We start from the raw sequence: 15,672 nt of genomic DNA, 5'->3' as shown, positions 1-15,672 counted from the left end.
AACTTGAATGCTGGTGCAGAGATGTATAAGTTAATATAAAAATACAAAAACCCCTTGCATGCTTACGCAGAGGTTCTCCGTGCGCTTGAGTCGGTTTATTAGCTGCTTTTTCTGTGGCAGCATGCGAAGGTCCACGAAATGAGTCGAAAAATAAGAATAACAGGATGCCCAACCAGCAATGATATCATCGTGTGCCTCTGACCTCCTAGGTGATCTCACCCGGCTTAAAGAAGTCACATATTTAAAGTGAATCATCCTTTTCCCCATACCCGCTAATTTTCTGTAGATACGTTCCCATCACACAGTTTTATTCTTAACTTATAATAATCACTCCCCCTGCGTTTAACATCTTCTAATTGTATACTCTATGCATGCTGACGGCACTACCCTTCTTTATTTCTGCTAAACACGTAGATGTTTTGTTATCCAAATTGAATACCGATATATATTAATATATATTATTATATTAATAATATAATAATATATATTATATTGATATATAATATAATATATTAAACTGTGCTGAAAGAAATTGACCTTTACTTAAAGCGAGAAAGTCTTGCTTTGTAATTTTTACATCTCCACGAAGAAGCACACCGGGATACCCCTCTTTACGTATAGCAACAATGTTCTTGTTTGCCTGACTACACTCAGGTATGAAGCGCCGAACTGCACACACCTTTAAATATTTATATGCATAATACAACATTAACAAAAAAAGTAGTGTTGGACGTTAGGGGTAGTCATAGAGGTCGCTCACAGTTTACATTCACGGTCCTCATGTCTTTTTACTATGCCTTTATTCGTAGTCACACCAATGGCCATACTAATTGTTAAATTACTTCCTGCGGTAATGCATACGCTTCACGCTTACGCTTATTGCAACATATTCAAAACCAAGCACTACGCATCATAACTTCCAGCAGTCGCATTACTACCGTCTCCTTACTTCCACATACTTAAAATACATTATCTGTGCAAAACCTTCGCAAATACTCACTGAATATTATAATGTACGAATTATTAATTGGGAAACTTATCTAAAACTAACTTAGGCAAACCAGCTCTCCCATACTAGGTCCACGCTATTTGCTTCCAATAATAACTATTTCTCCAAGGCTAACTACGACAAAATTTCCGCTAAGTTTTCTGCTACTTACTTTTAGAAATCGTTACCACCTCCCTTTATGGAACCTGGTACTATTAACTTGTGGAAGCATGACTTTGGCACTTCAACTTTTGTCATCTTCTATTTATTAAGTAGCATTGGCACGTCCTTATTATTTTTAGCACAGATGTTTCAAATAAATAAATTAGATGTTGTGGAAGGGGAGTTCCCCTTCAGTCGCTGACTATAGGGCCTCCTCATGTATGTACTGTGTACATGTAACATATCCTACGCACAATAAAATGAATCTGATTCTGATTTACGGCCTCTTCAAAATCGAAAAAGAAAAAAAAATTCACTGATGGTTGGACTGAATCTCTGTCTCCCTGCTCAGTAGCCCGATGCTCTAGCCAAAAGCCCACGATCCTACTTTTATGCGTTGCATATTGCAATCACTCAGTTCAGCCCTTGGGCGCGGCCGGGCAGCCACCATTGACCTTTAGCGCAACCACGTGACGTGACGTCACGACAGCCGGAGAAAAAGCTGGGCCCCAACACAATATGCAACGCATTCTTGGCTTAACCAAGCTAAGCCTGGCCATTTTATTGCTCGTTATTGATGTCACAATCTTACGCAGCTAGCTAACTTTGGCACGTGAAAAGGCCATGGTCGCACGCATACTGCTCTCAGGTCAAAGTCAACCAAGTCTTCGAGACGTTCGGCGCTCGCGTCGCGTAGCTGTTTCTCGCATTACTCCCTCGCATCAGGAGCACTTTGAGATGACGTGCTAGACTGATGCACCATCGGGATCGGCCCGAATTCCCCAGTACCTCTCCCGTATTAGCTAACACTACGTAAAAGCTGTGTGACACTGTGCTGCGCTCATGATCTGCCCAAGTCGAAGAGATTCTACTCTTTCTTTGCCGAAGTACAAATTATTTGCACATTTTAACACAAAGCACATGACCTAGACATGCGTAAAACTTGAAGGAGTGCGGAGAAGACGATGACAACAATCGAAAACACACGCAACAGGGCATTTTCACACAGGTGTTTCCGATTGTTGTCTTCATCTTCTTCGCGTTGCTTCAAGTTTTACTCAAGATGAAGCAACTCGTTGAAATCAAAATGTTGCTACTGTAGACATACGTATGCGTGCATTTGTAAAACTCTTGCTTGGGCTAGTTGGTTCATGCTTGAAGTAGGTAAAGGCAAGGCGCAGAAGACCAGGATTTAGGAAGGAGAACACAAACGCACCCGTCTTGTCGTTTGTGTTCTCCTTCCTAAGTCCTGGTCTTCTGCGCCTTGCCTTTACCTACTTCAAGCGTGCATTTGTACTCGACTTAATCGCATATGACGCCACAGTCCTGGTTTCTCTCGCTTGCACATTTCCAGTGCTTATGTAAAACCGAACACTCAGCATGTCGTAAACCCGCATCCAATAGCTGCAGTAGAAATTGTACCATCACCGCCATGCGATTGTCGTCACCGTTGTCGTCATCTTGCTGAGGAAGGAAGAAGAAAAAGCATTGAAGAACATGGAGAAAGATCGGCTGCCACTCTCAACATCGGTTTCGACCAGTTAATCAAAGCGTACCCTTGATTGGATTACATCAATCGACGCTTCACATCGAGAGGATCATGGCGAGACCAGGATTTCTACGGCGGGTCGACTTTTCGCCATTTTAAGACACTTTTTCGAGCCGCCCACGCCGCCGCCGCGCTAGGCCAGGTGGTGCTTGTGTGTGGCGATTGGAGGCGAGACAGAAATCGAAGTCATGACTGAAGGGGAGGAACTACCTCCCGGCGAGTGCACCGAAGAGTACGGATGGCAGGCAGCGGTTTCTAAGCGAATTTCGACCAGATCCGGTGTTGGCGGGAATTGAGCCGGAGCCAGGCCTTATATGGCTACGTCGCCTAGAACATTCGAGAACAGCAGTCGAGTCAAGAACAGGGTCGCCAGGGCGTCCCACATGCCACACATGCCCAAAGGTCACTTTAACATCATACTCCGACCACTCAAAATTAGCAAGATTGGCGCCACCAAGATAGGTAAAGCCATCGTTGAAGCAGCCAGTCTGAGCTCGGACCCCATTGCGTCAGACATCATAAAACATCATCCAGAACATGATTGTGGCGAGTACGTCGGAACGAGAGAATGTTCAGAAACGTGTGAGAATAAGGTTAATTAACCGGGAAGAATGCAGCTTCGAGATCAATGCATACGAGGCTGCACTACGCAACACGTGCAAGGGAGTGATAAGGAACATTGACGTAGCAGATAGTCTGGCGGAGCTCGAGGAGAACATAGTCAATCGAAGAAACCCTTTGACGCTCGCCGTTAAAATAATAAAGAATACCGCTATGGTGATCATCGCCTTTGATGGACACACGGTACCGAATTTCGTCAGATATGGCCCGGTCCTTGTAAGATGCTCACTATACGAGAAACAAGTCGACGTATGCTACGCTTGTGGTCGGCTCTGTCACAGAGCTGACGTGTGCCCGTCTCCAGAAGAATCTGAATGAGGAACATAAGTGCCATCCCAGGTTTGAACTGTGTGGTGGCCCACACCCAACGGCGGTCAATATGTGTAAGCAGCGCTATACGACTCCATACGTGGTCAGAAAACGGAGAAACGAAAGAGCAATATCAACCAACGTCAACAAAGACAATGATGACCCGCAGCCAAGATCAGGGTCCCGCGGCAGGTCCAGGTCCCGCAGTCGCTCACGCTCCAGGGGAAGAAACGCGTCTAGATGCCGGTCCAGATCCAGGTCCCAATTCAGGGCGCTATCAGGTTCAAGTGGCCAGAGTCAACAGGCTGTATCAAAACTCGGGGAAGGAAGCAATGGTTCCGCGGAGGCCGACAAAGTCAAGGGACCGGCAATAGCGGACAAGACGCCACCTCACCGGGGGACCAATAAAACAAGACTTGTCTGGGCCGCCGACGCGGGTACCGATCCGGTAAATGCGATGCTTTGTGGCCCACTCCCAAAGCAAAGTAGGGATCGTGTAATAGAAAGACTTAAGAAAGAGAATGCAGAACTAAAGGAACTGAATCAGAACATTATTAGAGAGATAACAGCAATAAGAAGACTCTAAAGACGAGGCTAAACAAGCAGAAAGCAAAGATTGCACTAACGCACGCAAAGAAACCCCAGTGCCCGTGCCTGCTGGTGAGGGACCCATATTAGCCAAGCGTAGGGCTATTGAAAGTAAGCTCAAGAACACTGAAACACTGATGAAAGAAGTCAAACTAGCGCTGGCGTCTTGCAAAGAAAACATGCAGATGCTTTGGAGCGTGTCTCACAGTTGACAATGAATACATGCCAAACACGGACGGCACTGAGGGGTTGAAGGCTTCTGGCGAAAGGATCAAAACCCTGGAAATGATGACTATGTGAATGGGTGTAAGAGGACAATGCGGGCCGTCATTCCTCAGAGCTACACTAACTCCCCAGGTGGGGGAGATGAGTATGCAATATGGCTTACAGTAAGAGGGAATTTCGAATATGGCAGTGGAATTTCGGGGGGGGGGGGGGTACAACAACAAACGTACAATCCTCCAGCAATACCTTAGGTCACTTCAGTCTAAACCGGATATTATCGCACTTCAACAGACAGGCTATGGATATGGCACACTCACTGGATAGCGGGCCATAGAGTGTCTAACGTATGGTAGGGGCCTATACATGCTTGTAAATAAGCAGCTTACACACATCCCACATAGCTTAGGCATCATGGACAAAAACTTAGAGTACGTGATGGTTGAGGTTGTAGTACCAACTTCACACAAAAATCAAAGGAACCATATCTTTTTGGTACTCAACATCTACAGCAATCCGAAACACCAGAAACAACACTTCAAGAGAATATTCGAGAAAGCTACTGATGTAGGTGGAACTAGACTTTGATTATATTAGGAGACTTCAATGCAGCCCACGAACTATGGGGCTATGTTTGGACGAATGCCAAGGGCAGGAATCTGTGGAACCACGCGGCTGAGCTAGACCTGGCCTTAATCACGGATAAGACACATCCTACAAGGGTCGGTAGTTCGGTCTGCAGAGACCACACCTGACCTTACGTTCATTAAGAACATTGGGCATGTTTCATGGACTAACATAAACATGAATTTTGGCAGCGATCATTATGCAATGGAAGTCAAACTGGAAGTTGAGAAAGGCCGAACTCGAGAATTTGAGGTCGTAGATTGGGACCTTTTTCGTAAGGTAATATTCCAAAGCGGAAAAGAAGCCACCAAACTCAATCTCAGAGACTGGTGTGAGGGCATCAGAAGGGACATCAAAACAGCGTCCAAAAGGATTGTTACAGACACTAATGTGGAGGTAATGGACTTGAAACTTCCCCACTTAAAGGGAAGCTGAAAGGTTTTCCAGAAAAAATGTGTGAATATCTGTACATAATGGTTTTCAACCCCCCGAATTCGAATATCGTATCGAAATTGAACGAAAGAAAGCGCAAATATATTTTATTTCGATGAAAAGTGCAGCAGCGGACACGCCCAGCTCGCGCGTCTCGTTTCTGCCTGTGATTGGTCGGGCGCCTCGTGACGTCAACACTAGTGTTCGTCCGAACCGGCCGCTGCCGCTACACATGAAGCGCGGTGCCAGGTAGTTTGGTGCTGTTTTTCTGAGACGGTAATGGAAAATTTAGAGAGACTGCGTTTTTCTGAGGAGTTCCGCGTTACTCCCTACATGTACGAGCCGATTGCGAAGAGCCGGCCTCTCGAAGAAGCAAACGATGCTGGTGCGAGCAGTGCTTTCGACGCGAACGAAAGCGAAGTCTTGGGATCTCCTCGTTTTGGAAATGCTCTTTGGTGAGTATGTTTTTTGCAAAGCGATCTAGTGATCTCGCAGATCTTTCGCCGATCTAGTGAGCTCGTTTCCGGTCAAACAACTGTAGTGTTGTGTTCCTGCATGCCTCCTCGTGGAACGTAAGCGGGGATGCGATCGTCGGCATTTGTGCGCTGTCCAAAGCTGTCGGCAATCTACAAAGACGGTTTAAACGCGTGAAAAGCGTCCCGGTTCATGCAGTACGTGTGGTGACCTTCATCTGTGCGCCATCCGCACACTACTCGTAACCGAAGTCGTGAAGGCGGCGAATTCCGTCGGCTACGTGAGACGGTCGGTTTCTCGCTGTGCGCGAGAGAAGGGGGGAGCGTAGCGTCCTGGCGTGCGCCGGCTTTCCAGCAGATGCAAACTACATTTGCACTGCCTTATAGTAACTGCATGCAGGCTGTATTACAACACACGTGCAAATAGAAAATTCGCGGCGCTTTGCGACGAAACCTGCGTCAAGGGCGGGAGATAAACATGCACCTTCCGTTCAGCGTGCTAACACGAAGGAGCTCGCAGTAAAGCTCGCATAGCGTAGCCGCAGTCTCGATATGTGATATGATGGGAGAGCTGCGTACGAGCCTAACCTTGAAACGCTTTTTTAGTACGGTGCCGTTTGCTACCGTTCTCGTACAAGCGCCGTTTAATTCAGGCGTAACGCCTCACCGTTACCAAAAACCGGTATACCAGCTCAACCTCCATTTATCTGAAAAAAGCATTTTAGCAATCACTAGCTTACACGTATTAAACTACACTGAACAATGGTTCGCGCAGTCAGGTTCTTACCTCAAGCTTCCTTCTTTTCGCGAAAGCTGGCCTTGACAGCGGTGACGAGCTCCTTGTGTACGCGAACACTGACGGCACTGCGCCGGGCCTTAGACGAGCCGACTTGACTGGCAAACCCAACGCACGTTTTCATGATAAATTCTGGTGATAATCGTCGTCACGGAAGTGGTTGGAGCACAGCACTGTTGTTCTTGAGGGCTTGAAATTCTTTCGCTTCACAGCAGCCACCCACTTCGTTAAAAGCTTCTTGTCTTGTGGGCAGTAATGGAAGACAACATCGTCGCGGCCGCTGGGGTTCGTGCAACCGTAGGCTGCAGAGAAAGCCGGCATGATCGGCCCACCGCTTCAGTTGATGCTGCGCACGTTGACTACCACTCTACATACACGCAGACGCACCAACGCACCAAGGGTCGATCGAAGCAGATTTCGATGGCACGCACGCAGAAACAAGCACGGTCAGGCACGGTCGCGGAGGCTGCGAAGGAATGGAACACTAGTGTTGACGTCACAACACAGCGGTTTCCGGTCTCCGCTCGCATCGTCAGCGTCAGCAGCAGCGCGCGGCATTCGACGGGGGGCGGAGCTACAGCGCAATTTTAACCGACGATTACGTCACTCATAATTGAAAAAAAACCCCAAATTTTACCGACATGGTTTGTAAGGTTCCCGCATCCGTATATGAGCGTCTTATTGAGTTCGACAGACTCTTCAGCTTCCCTTTAATAGAGGCCAAGGAAGCCATAACCCGAAGGTGGCGGTCGCAAAGGTGAAATCGTAGGCTGAGAAAAAGAATTGCAAAACGTAACAAACAAATTGAGCAACACTGTAACACCCTCTGCCAGCAACAGTGGGATGAGGTTTGTGAGTCAATCGATGGGCAATTAAGCAACCTCAAGGCGTGGAAACTGATCAAGCATCTGCTGGATGAGGAAGGCACTAAAGCCAACCAGAGACACAGTCTTGCTTGAGCTATACACGGGGCCCTTAAGGATCAGCCCATCGAAACAGTTACCAAACAACTAATTGACAAATACCTACCAGTTAGAAATCAGCAGGACCAACCACTTTTATCAGAATACAGGAGAGCCCCTCAACCTGAACTCGATCAACCCTTCACCGCATCATAAATCCGGGAGATGTTAAGTGAACTAAATTGAAAGTCAGCCCCTGGTCCTGATGGAGTACCAAACAGATCACTCAGCAATCTCGACGAGGTGCCAATTGAATCGCTAACAGTGTTCATCAATCAATCATGGATCTCATGCGAAGTCCCAGAAGAATGGAAAACCTCACAAGTTATACTAAACCGAAACCGTGTAAAACCAAAACCGTGGAAAACTTACGGCCAATATCATTTACGTCATGCGTGGGAAGGTCGCTGAACACGAAATCCTTAATAGGCTAAAAGACCACTTAGAGAACAATAATATATACACATACAACATGCTGGGATTTAAGTCCGCACTTTCCATGTAGGATGCAATGAAGCAAATAAAACACCACATACTCGAAGGATATTCTAGAAATACCAAGGCTATACTTGGATTATACCTGGAAAAAGCTTTTGACAACATCAAGCATTAGTACATCCTTAAAAGATAGAAGACACTGGACTCGGGTTGAGGATGTTTAACTACATCAACTCCTTTCTCGAAGCACGCACGGCGAGGATAAAGGTCGGGGACACAAACTCGGAAGTGGTTCAGCTCGGAGATCGAGGAACCCCCCAAGGATCAGTGATCTATCCCGTTCTTTTCAAAGTGCGCATGATTGGTCTCTCCGGAAAGCTGGGCAACATTAAGGGCATTGACCATACCATATATGCTGATGATCTCACTGTATGGTGTGCTGGTGGCAGTGAAGGGCACATGAATAACCCGCTGACAAGCGATCAGGAGGGTGGAGGAATACTGGACTCAGGTACTCCCCACATAAATCGGAGTTGCTACTTTGTAGAAGTGAAAAAGGCGGAATGCCTAAGGGCTGGAACCTCTATCACAAAGCGATATACATCTCTTTACAGAAATGGTGTCGATATACCATGAGTCAACGTGATCAGGGTACTAGGCTTCTTCATTTATGCAAACAGTGGAATCCACACGGAGCTAAACAAAATCACCCTTAATGCGGATAACGCGTACTGGATAATCCGACAACAATGAAGTGAAAGAAAAGCGTACTGAAAATAGTGTTTCCTTCTGGAGATGTTTATGTAATACGCCAGAAGAAGAGTAAGACCGTTGGCATGTCAGCATTGCCGATTTAGTTGTCTAGTTCTGCCACTGCATGGTGGCAGAAAAGCTATCTTCAAACTCAGGAAAACTGAGCCATACTAACAATCTAACAGAAAAAACACGACTTGTAAAGCACAGGCCCCTTCTTGCTGTTCCCGAAACGTGTGAAACTTGCAGGGAACCAAGCAGGAAAGAAAAATGGAATGAGATGTTTGCGACGCAGTGACACGACAGGAGAAGAAAAGGTGCGAATGGAATCGACACATACCCCCGTTTACTAACATTTGGTTGCTGCTGCGCTCCGCGTTCATGTCTTTCTTGTTTTTTTAATTTTAAGTTTGTGTGTGTAGTACGCCACCAAAGCGCACAATTTTATCATCGTTCTTGAATGACACTATTCACTGCACTCCGTTCACGTTTCTCACAATGCCTGACCCAGAACCGTGGCTTCCATATCTTCCTTCAAATCATTTTTTTTCTATTTGCGCTTTATCGCCCCATTTTCTTTGAGTTTCTGATGCATTGCCTGCTTGTCGTGTTTGTGCGAGCACCACTCCCCAGGGCGCCAGTGTGTGCTTGCCTCAGTGGCCATAAACACTGCTGAGTTGTGATTTATGGGCCTGAAAACTTCAAGTTGACAGAGAAACCTTGCAGAGAGGTTGCGATTGAAAAGCAATGGAAAACGCCTTTCTTCGTTCTGGCCGCAGCTGGCTCTTTTCCGCCTCGTTTATGTTTGCCTGTTCCTTTCGTCTTCAACTATCACAGTTCATTTTACGCAGACTTTCTTCTTGCGGCTAACCGGTTCAAGACACGAAAAGAATTGCTGCAGTTATAACTCCCCCTCCCCTCCCGCACTTTAACGCTTTGTTTTCTTTTACTGAAAGCAGCCGAAACATGTCACAGACATGCTTCACTCAACCTATAAATTGATTCATTAGCTTCTTTCTTTTTTTCCGGTTTATTGTGATAATCTCACTTTCATGGCTAACTCCAGAGAAAGGATTCGGAGTTAAGAGTACTTTAATATAAATTTATCTTTCTAATTTATTTTTTTGCAGTGTAAGTTCAACGCCTTGCGGTTGCTGGTAAGAGCAATGTTTCTGATTGTCATAGGCTACATTCTTTATCAGCAGTCGTCCAACAGCAAAACTTCCTACTCCAATACTAATATTGTAGCCAGACGGCCACCGAATACTAAACTAAATGGAGAATATTTGCCCATGTCTAAAGCAACAAGAAACATGAAGTTTATGCGGAGTACATTTGACGAAAAAACTGGGCAATCAGGCTATTCGATGGCACAGAGAATACCTCTCACAATTAGGCGTCCGAACAACTCAGAAACTGGTAAATGTTGAACAGCCGGTTTCAGTTATCAACGCGTCAATGGCAGAGACAGTAATGAAGCAAGGTGACAGAATACTACTATAACACGTGCCGTATTCTAGTTGAAGGAGAGGAGTGTGCAACGCACATTGTTTTATTGGATGCAAACATGGGGAGAGGCCAAATAATGAATCTAAATAAATCCTTATATTGGCTGCCTAAAAGTCAGACATTCTTATATAGCAACTTGGAACTATTAACGACAAATTATCTGTAGCCTGTTCTCGCTCCGAAACTAGTGACCTTAAACGCCAAACTGGGGCTACACGGACGCGGAACCATTTGGACCTGTCCTCATATTAATCATTGTTTTCCTCGAAGGTGCAATAGGTGTTCTTATTGAATTGAATTCTTGGGTTTTACGTGCCAAAACCACGATTCGATTATGAGGCATGCCGTAGTGGGGGTCTCCATATTAATTTTAACCACCAGTTGTTCTTTCACGTGCCCTAATGTACGAAACACTGGCGTTTTTGCACTTCGCTTTTCTTGAGATGCGGCCACCGCGGTTGGGATTTGATCCCGCGACCTCGTGTTTAGTAGCACAACACCATATCCGCTAAGCCACCGAGACGGGCAGGTGCTATTTAGTCCTTACACATTGAAAAAAAAAGTAGGGAAGAATATGTCATAACACTAAATAGCGAATTCTCGAATCGAGCATGAATTGAGTAGCAGGGACTATTTGATTCGTATTCCAAATTTCGAATATTCGCAAGCTCTTATCCCGTATAGCAATTCTAACGTGCACCGCCGTGTGTATCCACGCGCAGAGACGTTGCGCCATGCCACGTACCAGCCGTACGGTATTTGTATATTCATGCGTCTTGCACCTAGCTAATCCCTTCTGCTATACAGGAGCACTTGCGCTAGAAAAAGGCAATTTTCTATAACTTGACGGCATCTAAAAAAATATGGCTGTGGCTTAGCTAAGGTCAAGCCCAGGATGCGAAGCATACTAGCCTTTATTTTAGTTGTTGAACCACTGTTTAGCCTGGTGAACTGCTGTTGCTTGGCTATATTTGGTTCGGCTAGACGAAGAAACAACTCATGCAGGCGAGCGCACGAGCTGAGACCCGGGTATGTAGCTACGTGGCCGCAAGCGAGCGCACGAGCTGAGCCTCCGCTTTTGCAGCTGTTATGACGTCATATGGTAGCTACGCGGCCGCGCGCGGCGCAGCAAAGAAGAGCGTGGTTGTGCGGCTAGTATGCTTCGCATAAAACTCTCTCATGCATCGACAATCTGATACGACAGTGCTGCAAGTCGCACCTGGTGCGGCCAGCGATAGTTCGCAATATATGCAGTGCGCTCGTCATCAACTCTCCTTTAACAAGAGACTATAATAAAAGAGGCACTTTTCTGGAACCTAAAGCCATACTTCCCTTCTGAAAGCGCACCACTGAGCTGTCCAATGAAGACGTACCTTCGCATGAAAATGGATGCTTGAAAACATCCGCTGCGGTCGTACAAAAGAGATGTCGCTGGAGTGAATGTTTAGGCTGCTTGGTGCAGTGGTCTCCAATGGTGCGCTGAGGAAACTAAATGAACTGATCACGTGTGGGCCACTGGAGAGCTGCTTGACATATCTACCACTGTGTGCGTCCCATACCTGTCTGTCGGCACCTCCAAGCTCGAACGGAACGCCAAGCTACTTGAGTGTGTCTGCAGGGATGCGCAGATGATGGCTTGTGATAAGGAGCTGATCATCTTTGGCGAGTTCAATGCGCACATCTTGGAGTTAGACATGTAGAGCGACGCAAACGGTGAATTGTTACTGCAGCTCACAGAAATGTTGCACGGGACCATCGTCAATTTGAGCCCACAGTGTGTTGGGCAAGTCAGGTTGATGTGCCTGAGGAAGTGCGTCGTCGATCGACTATGCTCTGGTGCTGTTCCATATGACCAGCCGGATCTAAAGGCTCAACATCGACATGGAAGGCATGTACAGCATAGGCAGTTATCATAATCGCCTCAGGCTAGACTTCAGCAAGGCCCACCGTTCGAGAGCGAAACGCAAACACCAAACGCATGTGGGCATGTACCTACCCAATGCAGCAGTAGAAACTGTCGCAAAAGAGTTTGAAGAGAGCGGCGTTCGAAGTTAGTTGGAGACGTACGAAGGATACGTGGCTGCCTTCCGAGTGGTCATGCGACGGCATATGGTGCGGATTTGGCCATCTCAAAGAGCCAAGTGACAGCCATGGTGGGATAAAGAAGTAGCGGAGGCGTGACATGCGTGTCGGTAGACAAATCGAGACTACCGCCTCGCGGCAAAAACATTAGATGCAGATGCATGTGCAGCTGCACGGAAGCTGTATCTCCATATGAAGCATAGAATGCAGTCGCTAGTCCAGTCCAAATTGGCTGACGCGAACAGGATACCAATGCCCAGCCTCCGTGCAGACGGCAAATCAGCGCAGCAGAGGTTCTGGCACTATGTGTGGTCTTTAGATAGACGTGACGAGCCTTTGCAGCAACTATGTGATGCCACAACAGGACAGCCAGTTCCGTATATCAAGCAGCATGTTACGACGCGTCCGACTGCCCTGTACAGCCAACCTGAAGGCGTGGCTGTGGCCATTCCGGAGCATACCCCGAGCAGACCCGTTGGAACTAATCCTACTGACCCGGATCCCGAGGGCCTAAGCTGGAGTTTCTCGCGCTTGGCGATCGATCGGGCATTGGGCCACATCAACACGAGCACCACCGGACTTGATGACATACCTGCCCGTGTGCTCAAGTGATTAAGTCTTGGATCAAGAGAACAATATGCCAGCCTGTTCACCGAACTCATCGAAGGAGCGCGAATTCCGGAGGATTGGAGACGTAGCAGGCTGGCCCTAATACCCAAGCGTGGCGGCCAAGCGGACAACGTCCAAGTTTACCACCCGATCACAGTCACGAGTGTACTATACCGCGTCTTCGCGCACGTATTGAAAGGCTGGATCGGTGCATGGGTGGAGTCCGAGCGTCTCTTAGCAGAGCTGCAGAATGGGCTTCGCAAGGACAGGTGCCTTGAGGACAATTTGTTCAGTCTCTCCCAGTGTAGTGAAATAGCACGAAATGAAGTTCGCATGCTGCTGTGCTGCTTCCTCGACGTTGAAAAAGCGTACGACAACGTCGCACACAACATGCTCTTCTAGCTCTTGTCGGCTCTGCAGTTTCCCACAACTCTGCTACACACCCTACAGCGCTTGTACACGGGCAATACAATTACAGCGCGGTTTGGGATGTTGAGACAGGGGCACTCGCAGTGCACAAGGGATGCTATGTCTCCAATGCTATGCCTCCTTTATGTGGCGAATGTGGAAAAGCAACTGATCAAGTCGAACCTTGGATTCAGGCTGAAGTACCGCACATCTGGAGTCGACGAAAGTCGCCGCCTGCCAGGTCTAGCCTTCGCAGACGACCTGCTGCTCTTGGCGGAACGGACAGAGGACCAGCAGGTGATGTTGGACCTCTGTTCGTTGGAGATAAATAACATCGGATTGCGCTTCAAGCCATCGAAGACCACAGTCGTTCAGCTGGCGGGCGAGAACTCCAACGCGCTAGTGCTGACGCTGTATGGAGATACGTTGACCGTTAGCTCTGCATACAAATACCTCGGAGTGACAATGTGCCGCGAGGCTGACTTGTACGCCCATAACGTGGCAGGTCTATGTAAATCGGCCCTTTGGGCACAGTGTGCCCTTCGTCGACGAAGCTTATGGGGCTGCAACCGTTACGTGATGGTTCGGGATTTGTGGAAGCTAGTACACGTCCCAGGCCTAACCTTCGCAAACGCGGTGGTCTGCTTCCCAGCAGTGACGCGGGAATGGCTGGAAAGGCGACAATGCGAAGTTGGTCAGACTGCTCTGGGTGTCATGGCATGGTTGCTATAGAACTAATCTAGGGCGACCTGGGCTGGTCCTATTTTGAAGAGAGGGAAGCCTCCAGCAAATTGGCGTACCATGGCCACCTCAGGTCTATGCCTCGCGACCGCTGGGCACGGAAAGTTTGCGATTGTTTGCCGGGGAGATGTGTGCGCTAAGAGGAGGAGGGAGGAGATTGGTTAGCGGGCATCTGAGCACGGCTGCGCGCGTCATAACCTGCAGACAGTCTGTGGTGGGTTCGAAGTCTAGCCGGCCTGAGATAGCTGATGGCTTCGTGTGCGATGTGTTCACGCGTGCCTAGTTCGCGTTGAAGTGAGAGACAACACCAAGGGGCATTCTCTCGCCGCTGCTGCCTGTTCATCAAGCCGGCGCTCTGACAGCAAGTGTCCCCGGCCGTAGAGGGATATCTGTTCGTGCTTATCTGTGCGCCTGGTCACGAGGTGCTTGCTAGTTCACTTATGGTATCTTCGACTGGTCACCTCGATTCCCCTAAGCATAGTCGGGCAGATCCGACGTTCCACGAACTCGGAGGTAGAGGACAAGTGCGCAAGCCGAACGTGTGACTCGCTCTCAGAGGTGGAAATGGCAGATGCGTAACTACGTGAGTACTGCCAACGTACGATGTTTCGCCCATAGAGGAAGGAAGAAGATAGGAGGGAGCATTACGTCACGCAGCCAGCCTTGGCAAGCGAACGCTCCGTGAAGCCACAGTGGTGGCCTAATACGTCACGTATTGCGTCGAGATCACGGAGCAAATTCGAGATTTGCCGAGACGCTTGGTTACCGGTAGTTTTTATTCGGTGCGCCCTCGGTCGGCAGCTGCTAGCTAGCTACTCAGATATGGCTGCTCAGCTGCTTAGCCTGTATCTCTGGTCACATTTTTCTCTGAATGCTTGTTCCGCTTCGGTCGTTTCCTGCAAGGCATGTGTTCCGTACTTTGGGCGTGTTGTGAGAGGTTCACAATCCAACGTCAGCGGATTTAGGCTGCAGATGTACTTCGGCCGAAGTGAACAAACTGTTGTGAGCGATAATAAGCGATATTTAATCGTCACATTTTTTACCGAGGCCTTGCCTGTGTGTACTTCACCTGTTAGGCGAGCTTTATTGATTTGCATTGTCGCTGGATCAGTGACATCTTAAGCATGAGGGTTTGCATGCATGTGATTGATCGCATTGCGAGAGCGGAGTGATGCTTGCAGGCGAAACGCGGTGGAGCTTATTGCCTCAGATGACGCTGACTCCCGCAAGAAACGGTAAGTTGTATTTCCTGCGTAGGTGATACGCTGTTTTCTCGCGAAACGCGGTGCGTTGTCAATTTATCTACTCCCAAGAAATAAAGGCAGCAACTGCAAACAGCGCTTGTTCCAGCTTTTTGAGTTTGAGACCCATATACGGCCAGGTCATGCGGTCTCCGCTATGTT

Source organism: Dermacentor andersoni, chromosome 5 (genome assembly GCF_023375885.2).
Source record: "Dermacentor andersoni chromosome 5, qqDerAnde1_hic_scaffold, whole genome shotgun sequence".
Lineage (NCBI taxonomy): Eukaryota > Metazoa > Arthropoda > Arachnida > Ixodida > Ixodidae > Dermacentor > Dermacentor andersoni.
Note: the sequence above shows the minus strand (reverse complement) of the source record.